The following is a 12202-nucleotide window of genomic DNA, read 5'->3' as shown; positions in this document are numbered from 1 at the left end:
GAACCCAAAGCTAAGTACTTCTCCCATTGCAAGAAAGATCAATATAGTAGGCCAAACCAAACTGATAATTCGAAGAGACTTGCAAAGATAACCAATCATACATAAAAGATTTCATAGAAGAATCAAATATTGTTCATAGATAGACTTGATCATAAACCCACAATTCATCGGATCTCAACAAACACACCACAAAAAGAGTTACATCGAATAGATCTCCAAGAAGATCGAGGATAACTTTGTATTGAGATCCAAAGAGAGATAAGAAGCCATCTAGCTAATAACTATGGACTCAAAGGTCTGAAGTACACTACTCACACATCATCGGAGGGGCCATGGAGTTAATGTAGAGGCCCTCCATGATTGTTGCCCCCTCTAGCGGAGCTTCGGAATAGACCCCAAGATGGGATCTCTTGGGTACAGAAGGTTGCGGCGGTGGAAATAGGGTTTCGTGGTGCTCCTGGATGTTTTCAGGGTATATGAGTATATATAGGAGGAAGAAGTAGGTCGGTTGAGCCACGAGGGGCCCACGAGGGGGGACGGCGCGCCCAGGGGGTAGGCGCGCCCCCTACCTCGTGGACTCCTCATTTGTTTCTTGACATCCACTCCAAGTCCTCTGGATCACGTTTGTTCAAAAAATCACGTTCCCGAAGGTTTCATTCCGTTTGGATTCCGTTTGATATTCCTTTTCTACAAAACACTGAAATAGGCAAAAAAACAAAAAATTTGCACTGGGCCTTGGGTTAATTGGTTAGTCCCAAAAATAATATAAAAGTGTAAAATAAATCCTATTAACATCCAAAACAGATAATATAATAGCATGGAACAATCAAAAATTATAGATACGTTGGAGACGTATCAAGCATCCCCAAGCTTAATTCCTACTCGTCCTCGGGTAGGTAAATGATAAAAATAGAATTTTTGATGAGAAATACTACGTAACATAATTCTCAATGCAATTCTCTTTATTGTGGCATGAATATTAAGATCTGAAAGATTCAAGACAAAAGTCTAATATTGAGATAAAAATAATAATACTTCAAGCATACTAAGTAAGCAATTATGTCTTCTCAAAATAGCATGGCAAAAGAATGTTCATCCCTAAAAAATTATATAGTTTGGTCATGCTCCATTTTCGTCACACAAGAATGCTCTCATCATGCACAACCCCGATGATAAGCCAATCAATTGTTTCACACTTTAGTAATCTCAAACTTTTTTCAACTTTCACGCAATACATGAGCGTGAGCCATGGATATAACACTATGGGTGGAATTGTAGCGACCAGACCTCAAACGGTCCAATCTCTGTGCTCAGGTGTCATCCCTGGATCAGTAATGCTGACACCACACAGTACTTGAAGGATTTATGACAGAGTAGCAATCACACACTTATTACATCAAGTGTCTCAAGAGAGAACTTATTACAATAAATATGGCTTAAGGCCATCTAATAATGATAACAGCGGAAGGCTTGGAAGATAAGTGAGTCCATCAACTCCAGCGGCATCACTGAGTATAGAACCACGACCTAAAAGCACCTTAATCGTCGTCTGAAAAGTCTGCAACATTAACGTTGCAACCCGAAATGGGTCAGCACATGGAATATGCTAGCAATGTAACACATAGAGAGTAATGGAATGAAATAGGCTATACTACATGCATATTTGGCTGGTGGAAAGCTCTATGGTTACAGTTTTGTGTAAAGCCAAATTTTCCCTATTGCAAAGGAATAAATTTTATTTAACTATCATGGTAGTTGTTAAACATTGAGAATGGTAGACAGTATTCTCAATCCCAATTAAACATCATCATTAAACAAAACCCAACAAAATTTATTTTAGAGTAACACGATGAGATTCACATGATAATCCAGGTACTAGATACTCAAGATGTCCATAACCAGGGACACGGCTAACCATGATTAGTTTATACACTCTGCAGAGGTTTGCGCACTTTTCCCCACAAGACTCGATCGCCTCCGTTTGATTTCTCGCACTACATGGTGTTTGAGAAACGGATGACCGAGACATAGTCTTTCAGAAGCGCTAGCACCTTACGATCGGGTAGACCGTTACACCTAATTTCCCCTACATCTGCTAGTCTACCACTGTAAGAGTTCACACGACTTAATCAACTATGCTAGAGCCCATAGTAGCTTGTGGCTGCACACGGAAGTTTCTAGCATGAATAATCTCATGATCCCTTTGAGCCTGGGTGGCGGTCCAAAAAAAGCAGGCAATCGCTGGAATACCCAGGTGCCTCAATCCACCCAGATGTGTATTTAAGTTGCCACCTTAGATAAACCTTTAATTTAACAATCTCACATCTGTCATGGATTTCACTCACCCAATCCACGTCTACCAGCATATCATGGCATAATAAGCAAACGTAGAAGTAACTCCCGAAGGTTTGATAACAAACAGGTAATAGGTACTACCTCAAATACTCCCCAAACCCACAAAATTAATTAGATCCTAATCATGCAATGTGTGAGGATTGATCTAATGCAATAAAACTGGGTAGTAGGAGGTATGATCAAAGTGTTACTTGCCTTGATGATGATCCGCGAAACCTAGCGATTCGAAGTATCAAGCAGCGCACTCCGGGTACTCTATCGCAAAGAATCAAGCATCCAATAAGTACTCAATTAATGCATACGTAAAACTCGAATAAGAGATCTAACCAGAAAGTTAAACTTAAGAACTCCGGTTGGCAAAAAGAATCAAATCGAACGAAGCAACGGAAGACAAACGGAAAAAGAAACAAGCTTTGTTTACTATTCTGGATCTAGGGAAATTTTTACAGTGACAAAGACTTGTTTGAGTTGTTTAACGGAAAGAGGGTTTCGAGACGAAACTCCAGGCGCTTGAATCACCTGATTCCGATAAACGAGCGAAAAGTTATACTAGAACGAAAAACGAATCAGGAATCACGATCAGAAAAATCGCGGATTAAAACCAAGAAAAAGAAAAACGACGAACAGATTAACGGACGAACGTTCGTTATCTGGACCTAAACGATGAACATGTTCGTTAAAACGAACGAACGAGCGAACGCTTGCTAATTAAAAAAACCGGAAAACCAATCTATAAAAAACGAAACAAAAAACCAAACAAACCGACGGAAAACCGATCAGTTTTCTAAAAAAAACCGGCAGCGATATCTACCTACGGCGGCGGCGGATCCGACGTCGGCGGGTGGCGGCGCGGGGGCGGCGGCGCGGGGGCGGCGGCGCGCTAGGGTTAGGGTTTGGGGGCGGGGCGGCTTGGGCTTGCTCGGGCCTCGGGCGGCACTATTTAAAGGCCTGGCCAGGCGGAGTCCTGGCCGGTTACGCCCCGGAGTTGGTTCGGATCTTTTTTTTTAAATAGTTACGCTTAAAAAAAACAAAAGGACTACTAAACGGACTCCAAAAATCCCGAAATAAATTTTCCCCGGCTTCTAAAATCAAGCCGCACAGGATGAACATTTATTCGGTGCCTAGATGCAATTATGAAAAACGCACATTTTTCCTAAATTCAAATAAAATAGCAAATAAAACCAAAATAAAATCTTATTTGATTTTTTTATTAAATCCTCAATATTTCTTTATTTTGGGAAAGTCATTTTATTCCCTCTCTCATATTTTGATAATATAAATAATTGAAGATAAAATAAATAAAATCAAATGATCCTGTTTTCAAAATGTGAGAAAACTCAAATATGAAAATAACGAAATCCTCAACTCTCTCCGAGGGTCCTTGAGTTGCGTAGAATTTCTAGGATCAACCAAAATGCAATAAAATATGATATGCAAATGATGATCTAGTGTATAACATTCCAAATTGAAAATCTGGGATGTTACAGGAATAGAATATGATGATGGGGGTTATGTGGAGAAGACAAACAAGGAGAAAGTCTCACATCGACGCGACTAATTAATGGGCTAGGGAGATGCCCATCAATTGATGTCAATGCAAGGAGTGGGGATTGCCATGCAACGGGTGCACTAGAGCTAGAAATGTATTAAAGCTCAACAAAAGAAACTAAGTGGGTGTGCATCCAACTTGCTTGCTCATGAAGACCTTAGGCATTTGAGGAAGCCCATTGTTGGAATACACAAGCCAAGTTCTATAATGAAAAATTCCCACTAGTATATGAAAGTGACAAAACAAGAGACTTGAAAGTGCAACTATCCCTGGGTGGTTTTAGTAATTCCTAACAACATATAGCTCATTGAGCTAATGCTATTTCAAGATAAATATTTCAGGAAAGCTCAATGATTGGCATGGCATGGATTAGAAAAGTGGATCCCTCAAAATGCCAAGGACAAAAGGATTGGCTCAAGCTCAAAGCACAAGACTCTACATTTTTCATTTTAGTGATCCAAGATCACATTGAGTGCATAGGAAAAGCCAATACTATCAAGAGGGGGTGAGGTGCTACTTAATGAGGTTCTTGCTCAAAATGCTTAGTGATATGCTCCAAAGCCCTCAACTACTTTCTCATATCCACATATGTCCCAAACCAAAAGATAAAATCGGCCCCACCGAAATTCTCTATCCGGCGCCACCGAGTTCTCTTGACATAGCCACTGCCAGAAACCCTAGTCTTTTCGGTCTCACCGATAGGGATCTCGGTCTCACCGATATGGGATTGTAATCTCTATGTTTCCCTTTGTAACGTTTCGGTCAAACCGAGATGAGTGATCGGTCCCACCGAGATTGCAATGCAAACTCTCTGTTTCCCTTCCGTAACGTTTCCGTCCAACCGAGATGAGCGAATCGGTCCCACCGAGTTTGCCTGGCCAACTCTCTGGTTAGTCTATTACCAAAATCGGTCTCACCGAGTTTGTGTAATTGGTCTCACCGAGATTAAGTTATGTCCTAACCCTAATGACATTGGTCCCACCGAGTTGACATGTCGGTCCCACCGAGAACCCTAACAGTCACATTATGAACTAAATCGGTCTGACCGAGTTCTCTGAATCGGTCCCATCGAGTTTGGTAAATTGTGTGTAACGGTTAGATTTTGTGTGGAGGCTATATATACCCCTCCACCCACTCTTCATTCATGGAGATAGCCATCATAACATGCCTACACTTCTAACATACATTTTCTGAGATAGAACCACCTACACTTGTGTTGAGGTCAGGATATTCCATCCCAACCACATAAATCTTGATCTGTAGCCTTCCCCAAGTTACTTTCCACTCAAATCTTCTTTCTACCAAATCAAAATCCCGTGAGAGAGAGTTGAGTGTTGGGGAGACTATCTTTTGAAGAACAAGAGTAAGGAGTTCATTATCAACACACCATTTGTTATCTATTGGAGAGTGGTGTCTCCTAGATTGGCTATGTGTCACCTGGGAGCCTCCGTCAAGATTGTGGAGTTGAACCAAGGAGTTTGTAAGGGCAAGGAGATCGCCTACTTCGTGAATATCTACCCGAGTGAGGCAAGTCCTTCGTGGGCGACGACCATGGTGGGATATACAAGGTTGCTTCTTCGTGGACCCTTCGTGGGTGGAGCCCTTTGTGGACTCGCGCAACCGTTACCCTTCGTGGGTTGAAGTCTCCATCAACGTGGATGTACGATAACACCACCTATCGGAACCACGGATAAAAATCTCCGTGTCAACATTGCGTTTGCTCCCTCAAACTCCTCCCTTTACCTTAATATGCAATAGTTTTACTTTCCGCTTCTATAATCTTAGAATTGCATGTGTAGGTTGATTGCTTGACTTGTGCAAAGTTGCTAAAATCTGCTAAGAACTAAAATTGGGAAAAGGCTAGATTTTTATTTGGTCAAGTAGTCTAATCACCCCCTCTAGACATACTTTCGAGCCTACAAGTGGTATCAGAGCTTTGGTCTCCATTTTCTTTGATTTCCATAGCTTTTGGTGGTCATAGCCTTGGTTTCACAACCTAGGAGAGTATGGCGTCTAGCGAGGGAAATTACTACCGTAGAGGTCCTTACTTTGATGGTACAAATTTTGCTAGTTGGAAGCATAAGATGAAAATGCATATTCTTGGACATAACCCCGCCGTTTGGGCTATTGTGTGTATTGGCTTGCAAGGTGAATTCTTTGATGGGAGAGAACCGAACCGTGAAGCTACCGCGGAAGAGTTGAAGATGCTGCAATACAATGCTCAAGCTTGTGATATTCTCTCCAACAGATTGTGCCCCGAAGAATTGAACAAAATCAGCCGTCTTGAGAATGCAAAGGAAATTTGGGATACTTTGATTGATGTGCATGAAGGTACCGACTCTGTCAAGGAATCCAATTTGGATGTGCTTCAAAGTCACCTTGACAAGTTGAAAATGAAGGATGGTGAAGGTGTCGCTGAAATGTACTCTAGGCTTGCTCTCATCACAAATGAGATTGCCGGCTTAGGAAGTGAAGAGATGACCGATAGATTCATCATCAAGAAGATCCTAAGTGCCTTGGATGGGAAATATGATACCGTGTGCACATTGATCCAAATGATGCCCAACTACAAAGATCTCAAGCCAACGAAAGTCATTGGAAGAATTGTTGCTCATGAGATGTCACTTAAGGATAAGGAAGATCTTCACAACAAGTCAAGTGGTGCTTACAAAGCCTCATGTGATGCCCCCACATCATCAAATGAGCAGCAAACCTTCAATGAAGAATTGAGCGTAATGGTGAAGAACTTCAACAAGTTCTACAAGAGTAGAAGCAAGGAAAAAAGTTCCAAGTCAAGGTCCTACAATGACAAAAGATCTTCTAGTCGTGAGCATAACTGCTACAATTGTGGAAGACCCGGACACTATTCCAATGAGTGTACGGCTCCCTACAAAAGAAGAGAAGATTCTCCCAAGAGAAGAAGTAGGAGAGAAGAATCACCATCAAGAGAGAGGAGGAGTAGAGATGATCGTTATGAACGAAGACCCTCTCGGAGAAGCAAGGATTCAGAGAGGAAGGACAAGTCATCAAGGAGCTACACAAAACGAAGACATCAAGCTCATGTTGGTAAATGGGTATCCGGCTCTGACTCTGACCATCACTCCGAAAGAAGTTATCACTCCGACTCCGAATATACTCAAGATGAAGGTGTTGCCGGACTAGCACTTATGACAACCAACTCCTACGACATATTTGACTCACCAAATGAAGGAATTGGAGGATGCTTCATGGCTAAAGGTCCAAAGGTAACACACCCCGAGTATGTTGATTTCAAAAGTGATGAAGATGATTTGCTAGGAGATGATGATTTACTTGTTGACAACTCTAGTTATGAAAACTATGATGAACATGCTATTAATCATGCTAATCAAGATAAAACGAATGACGGTGATAAGAAGGAGATTGAGTGTCTAACTAAAGAACTAAACACTCTTAAGTTAGCTCATGAAACTACCTTGAAAGATCATCGAGAACTTTTAAAGACTCATGAGAAGCTACACTTTGAAAAGCTCAACCTTGAGCAAGAGCATGAGTTCTTAAAAGCAATCAATGATGATCTTCGCAAGAAAAGTTCTTCTTACATTGTGAAGCGTTTACTCTTATCTACTTACATGCCACACATTAAATCTAGCATCAAGAACAAGAAAGATTCTTCATCTAGTAGTAACAATAATCATGCTAAATACAATATTATTGCTTCTAGTAGTTCTCTTGATTCCACTAATGACTCTCTTAGCCAAGTTACACTTGAGCAAGAAAATAGCTTATTGAAGGGAATTATAGAGAAAGGTGTTTACAAGAGCCTTGCCGGAAGTAAGCAATTTGAGGAAATTGTACGCAAGCAAGGAAGGCACCGGAAGAATCAAGGTGTTTGTTTTGAACGAAAGTTCAATGCCAATGGAGTTGAGTAGGAAGAAGATCGATACCCCAAGACGAAGTTTGTTCCTCAACAAGAGGAGTATGATCCTACTTCTTTCAAAGGAACACAAGCTCAAGATGATCTTCCACCACAAGACCACAAGCAAAAAGTCAAGGACAAGCTTCAAGAGGAGATTGATGCATTTGAAGAAGCTCCTAAGGCCTTGGTCAAGTGGGTTCCCAAGACTACATCAAGTTCTACCTCATCAAGTACGACTACAACTCCAAGGATTCCCATCAAGATGGTATGGATCCCAAATAAGAAGAACTAGAGAGTTCTTGAGGGTGACTCCGCCAACATACACCACTCTTATCATTTGGCAATAACAAGTGCAAACAACTTCCATATCTTGCACTAGTTCAAGGAGTCACAAACCCTCTTGTTGGTAAGACAAGGGACAAGGTAACCTAATGCTTTCATGGAAATCATCTTGTGTATACATCACTCTATGTCTATGGATATCCTTGCTTGTTCCTTGTGGGACTAACCCGTGTAGGTATTGAAAGTGCAACTCACTCCAATGGAATGCTCCGAATGATCTACATCAACATTGAGCATCCACATGTTCATTACCTACATGAAGTCATCATCGACAAAACCCAAGGTTAGTTCATCCCTCTTAGGGGGGGATATCACATCTAGGGGGAGCTTTACTCTAAAAATTAAGCTAAAGCAACTCAAATGGTGTGAGCACAACAATGCTTTATGTAAAAGTGGTAATGCCACTTATGCTTAAACGATGAGTATGACCTATGATCAAATGTTCTCATTTGACTCCTAAGTCAATATACTCATATATAGATGACCTAGTAATTGCCAATTGCTTGATAGATGCTAAAGTGTTTGTGCATGCTTTGTCACATATTTCTTTTGCCATATTATTGTGTGAGCATGTTGAATGCATATTTTCTCATTCGAGGACATCCATTTGTTGCTTTGATTGTTTGGATTTTTATCTTTTGCCAAATGGATGGACAAGAATGCCTAAGAACTCCCTCTAGCTATATATGCTTTCCTCATCTCAAACTCTATTCATGCTACATCACAAAGTTTGATCAAGTCAGATTCAAACCACTCTGTGTAAGGAGCATTTGGAGTCCCCAATTCATCATAGACTTAAACTTCCAAAACCTCTTTGTGCATTTCGGTCTGACCGATTCATCTTTTTCGGTCCTACCGAAATCACTTAGTTGATCTAGGTTTTCAATCTCGGTGAAACCGATTAGAACCTTTCGGTCACACCGAGTTGCAGTAACTGCCCGCAGTTTTGCATCTCGGTGCCACCGAGTTGTTCCACTTGGTCACACCGACAGGGTCAGGTTATATATATACTAACGGGTCAAATTTTGGAAATTTTTCGGAAACCCTTCACCCGCGCGTAACCTGCTCTGCCTCTTCGGGTCTCCGGATCGTCCTCTCGCCGCCAGCGACCTCCTGCCGCTGGTCTCCCCCGCTTTCAACGGAAATCTGCTCCGCCGTTGCCGCTGTAGCGAACACTCGCTGCTCTAGGGTAAGTGTTCGACCCCTTGTGCTGTCTTTTTCACTCTGATTCCTAGCACAAGGACAATGCCATGTTTCTTGACATGATTGAGATTGATCCTCCAGCTAAAACTTCCTTAGGTCTATATTGATTCGAAAATTTTAGGGTTAGCTCTCAGCAGAACTCATCTCGGACCGACCGAAATGTAGAAATCGGTCTCATCGATTCGGCCTTGGCCATTGCACATGCGCTTTTCGGTCCAACCGAAACGTGCAAATCGGTGTGACCGAGTTCAAGATTCTGTGAAACCCTAGCAATCTCAGTGCCACCGAACTATGACTCGGCCCAACCGAGTTCACTAGTTTAGGTTCCAAGTGTTGCTTCGGTATCACCGAGTTTGTCAATTCGGTAGCTCCGAGATCACTTCTGTAGAGAACTAAAACTAAGATTTTTGACTCAATTGTTCTACAAAACCTATGTACTTTGTGATGCTCATCTATTCTACCTCATCTACAACCTATTTGTCACATCCCTAGCTGCTGGTAGTGCTCTAGGCTAGCTCATGTGTGCATCATGTTTAAATTCTGAAAATTTGAACTGAGGGAATTTTGGAAGCCTCAAAAACTTAAATAAAAGAGGGGCAAAAACCCTAGAAATCTCATTCATTGCTCCAAAATGCTCTTCTTAAATGTTTGATAATTTTTGGTAAGGGTTCTGGTCCCAACCAAAATATTGAACATTTTTAAGGAATTATTTTTGGGACTTTGGATTTAATTCATTAGCTATTTGAATTTGAATTATATTCATATAATTAGAATATAATTTCAAATACCCCTGATATATTTTATAAGCTTTTGGAAAAGTCCATCTAGCAATATAAAATATTCAGAGGAGTTTCTGGCATTGTTTGAATTATTTTAAATTCAAAACAGTGGCAAAATAAATTAAATAAAACAAAACAGAAGAAAAAAATAAAAGAACAGAAGCTTACCTGGGCCACTTACCTGTAGCCGGCCCAGCTGGCCAGCCCATCTGGCCGGCCCAGCCCACCTCCTCCCCCCCCTTGTCATCTTCCTCCTTTGCCAGGAGGACGAACAGAGGCGAGGCGTGGCGCGCGCTCGAGAGGCCTCGGCCACCTCCTGCTTCCCCCTGGCCACCTCCTGCTTCCTCTCGTCGCCCTGGACCCCGTCCGCGATGCCACGCACCCTCCCAGGCCTCGCACTCTCCCCGTGCCTTCTTCCCCTTTCTCTGGCTCCCTCTCTCCTCCACCGAGCGGAGCCCCGTCGCCACCGACGCCGTTCGCCGCGGCCACCACCACCCTCTCGCCTCCCCGACGCCTCCCAGAGCTCCGCTGTTCCGCCCTCGTCCTCCTCATCGTCTCACGCGACCAGAAGGGCCCCGAGCAGCCGCCATCGACATCGTCTTCAAGCTTCGGCCCCGGCGCCCTTCTCCGTCAATTCGGCCACTCCGGCGCGCCCCCGAGCCCACTAACCCTCCCTACAGCTCCGCGGTGAGCCTCCGTGCAGAACCCCTCTCTTTCCCCTCGCGTTTGCGAGCTCTAGGCCATAGCTCCGCCGCGGCCGAACTCCGGCCGCCGCTGACCTCGTCGCCGCCGTCACTGCAGCCACTGGAGCTCCCACCCGAGTGCACCATCGTGCTCAGAACGTTTCCACGAGCCCGTTGCCTGCCGCAGCTCGGCCTCTCGCGCTCCCTAGTGGTCGCCCGTGTCTTACCCGAGCTCCGGCGGCCGCAACCGAGCTCGCCGTCGTCAGCTCCGGCCTCCCCACGACCTAGCAACCGCACCGCTCGACGCGCGGGAGCAAGGGCTCTCCAACGAGCCCAAGCACGGCCTCGTCCGTGCCCTGTAGCATGTTTCCGACGGTCGCCACCGTCCCGGACCTCGCCGGCGTCGAGACGCCGGTGAGGTTGACCCACTTGACCACGGCGGACCCCCCCCCCTGGGTCGATGACAGGTGGGGCCAGCCCCTGTTAATTAGTTTAGGTGTTGGATTAGTTAACACTAATTAAGTTAGTTAATTATTCAAGCCACTGACATGTGGGCCCAGCCCTGCTGACATTTTCGTTAGTATTAGTTTAACCCTAATCAACCCGGTTAACTAACCTGTGTCACTGACGTGTGGACCCCACACGTCAGGTTTGACCAGCAGCAGCGTCTGTTGACCTGCTGACGTCATGGTGACGCACTGCTGACGCAGTAAATGTTTCTGGAATTTAGATAATTCTTAAATGATTTATTAAATCCAGAAAATGCCTAAAACTTCTAAAATTCATAGAAATTCAACCGTAACTCCAAATTAAATAATTTATATATGAAAAATTATCAGAAAAATTCAAGGAATCCATCTGTACCATTTTCATGCATGTTAGAACAACTTATCACTACTGTTTAGGGCAAATGAAGTGAATGACATTTAAATAACCACATATGGAGTTTGAATTTAAATCTTGGATTCAAACCAACTTCATTTAATCTGGTTTTAGGTGCATTAGCCCAAAACACATTCATATTGCCATGTCATAGCATGCATCATATTGTGCGTTGCATTGATCGTGTTTTTCTGTATTTGCCGGTAATTGTCCCCTCTCGATAGACGTGTACCGACGATGTGATCGATGACACCGATGAAGAGCTATATTATCTTCAGAAGTGCCAGGCAAGCAAAACCCCCTTGTTCATTCCGATAAAATCCCACTCTCTCGCTCCTGCTCTCTTTTACTGCATTAGGACAACAACGATATATTTGTTACTTGCTGCGGTAGCTGAACCCCTTTATCCTTTGCATGACCTGTCATTGCCACAGTAAATAGATGAAACCCACTAGCATGAGTAGGAGTTGTTTGAGCCCTGTTGTGCCTACTCATTCATGCTTGTTTGTCA

Source organism: Triticum aestivum, chromosome 3A (genome assembly GCF_018294505.1).
Source record: "Triticum aestivum cultivar Chinese Spring chromosome 3A, IWGSC CS RefSeq v2.1, whole genome shotgun sequence".
NCBI classification, from domain to species: Eukaryota; Viridiplantae; Streptophyta; class Magnoliopsida; order Poales; family Poaceae; genus Triticum; species Triticum aestivum.
Note: the sequence above shows the minus strand (reverse complement) of the source record.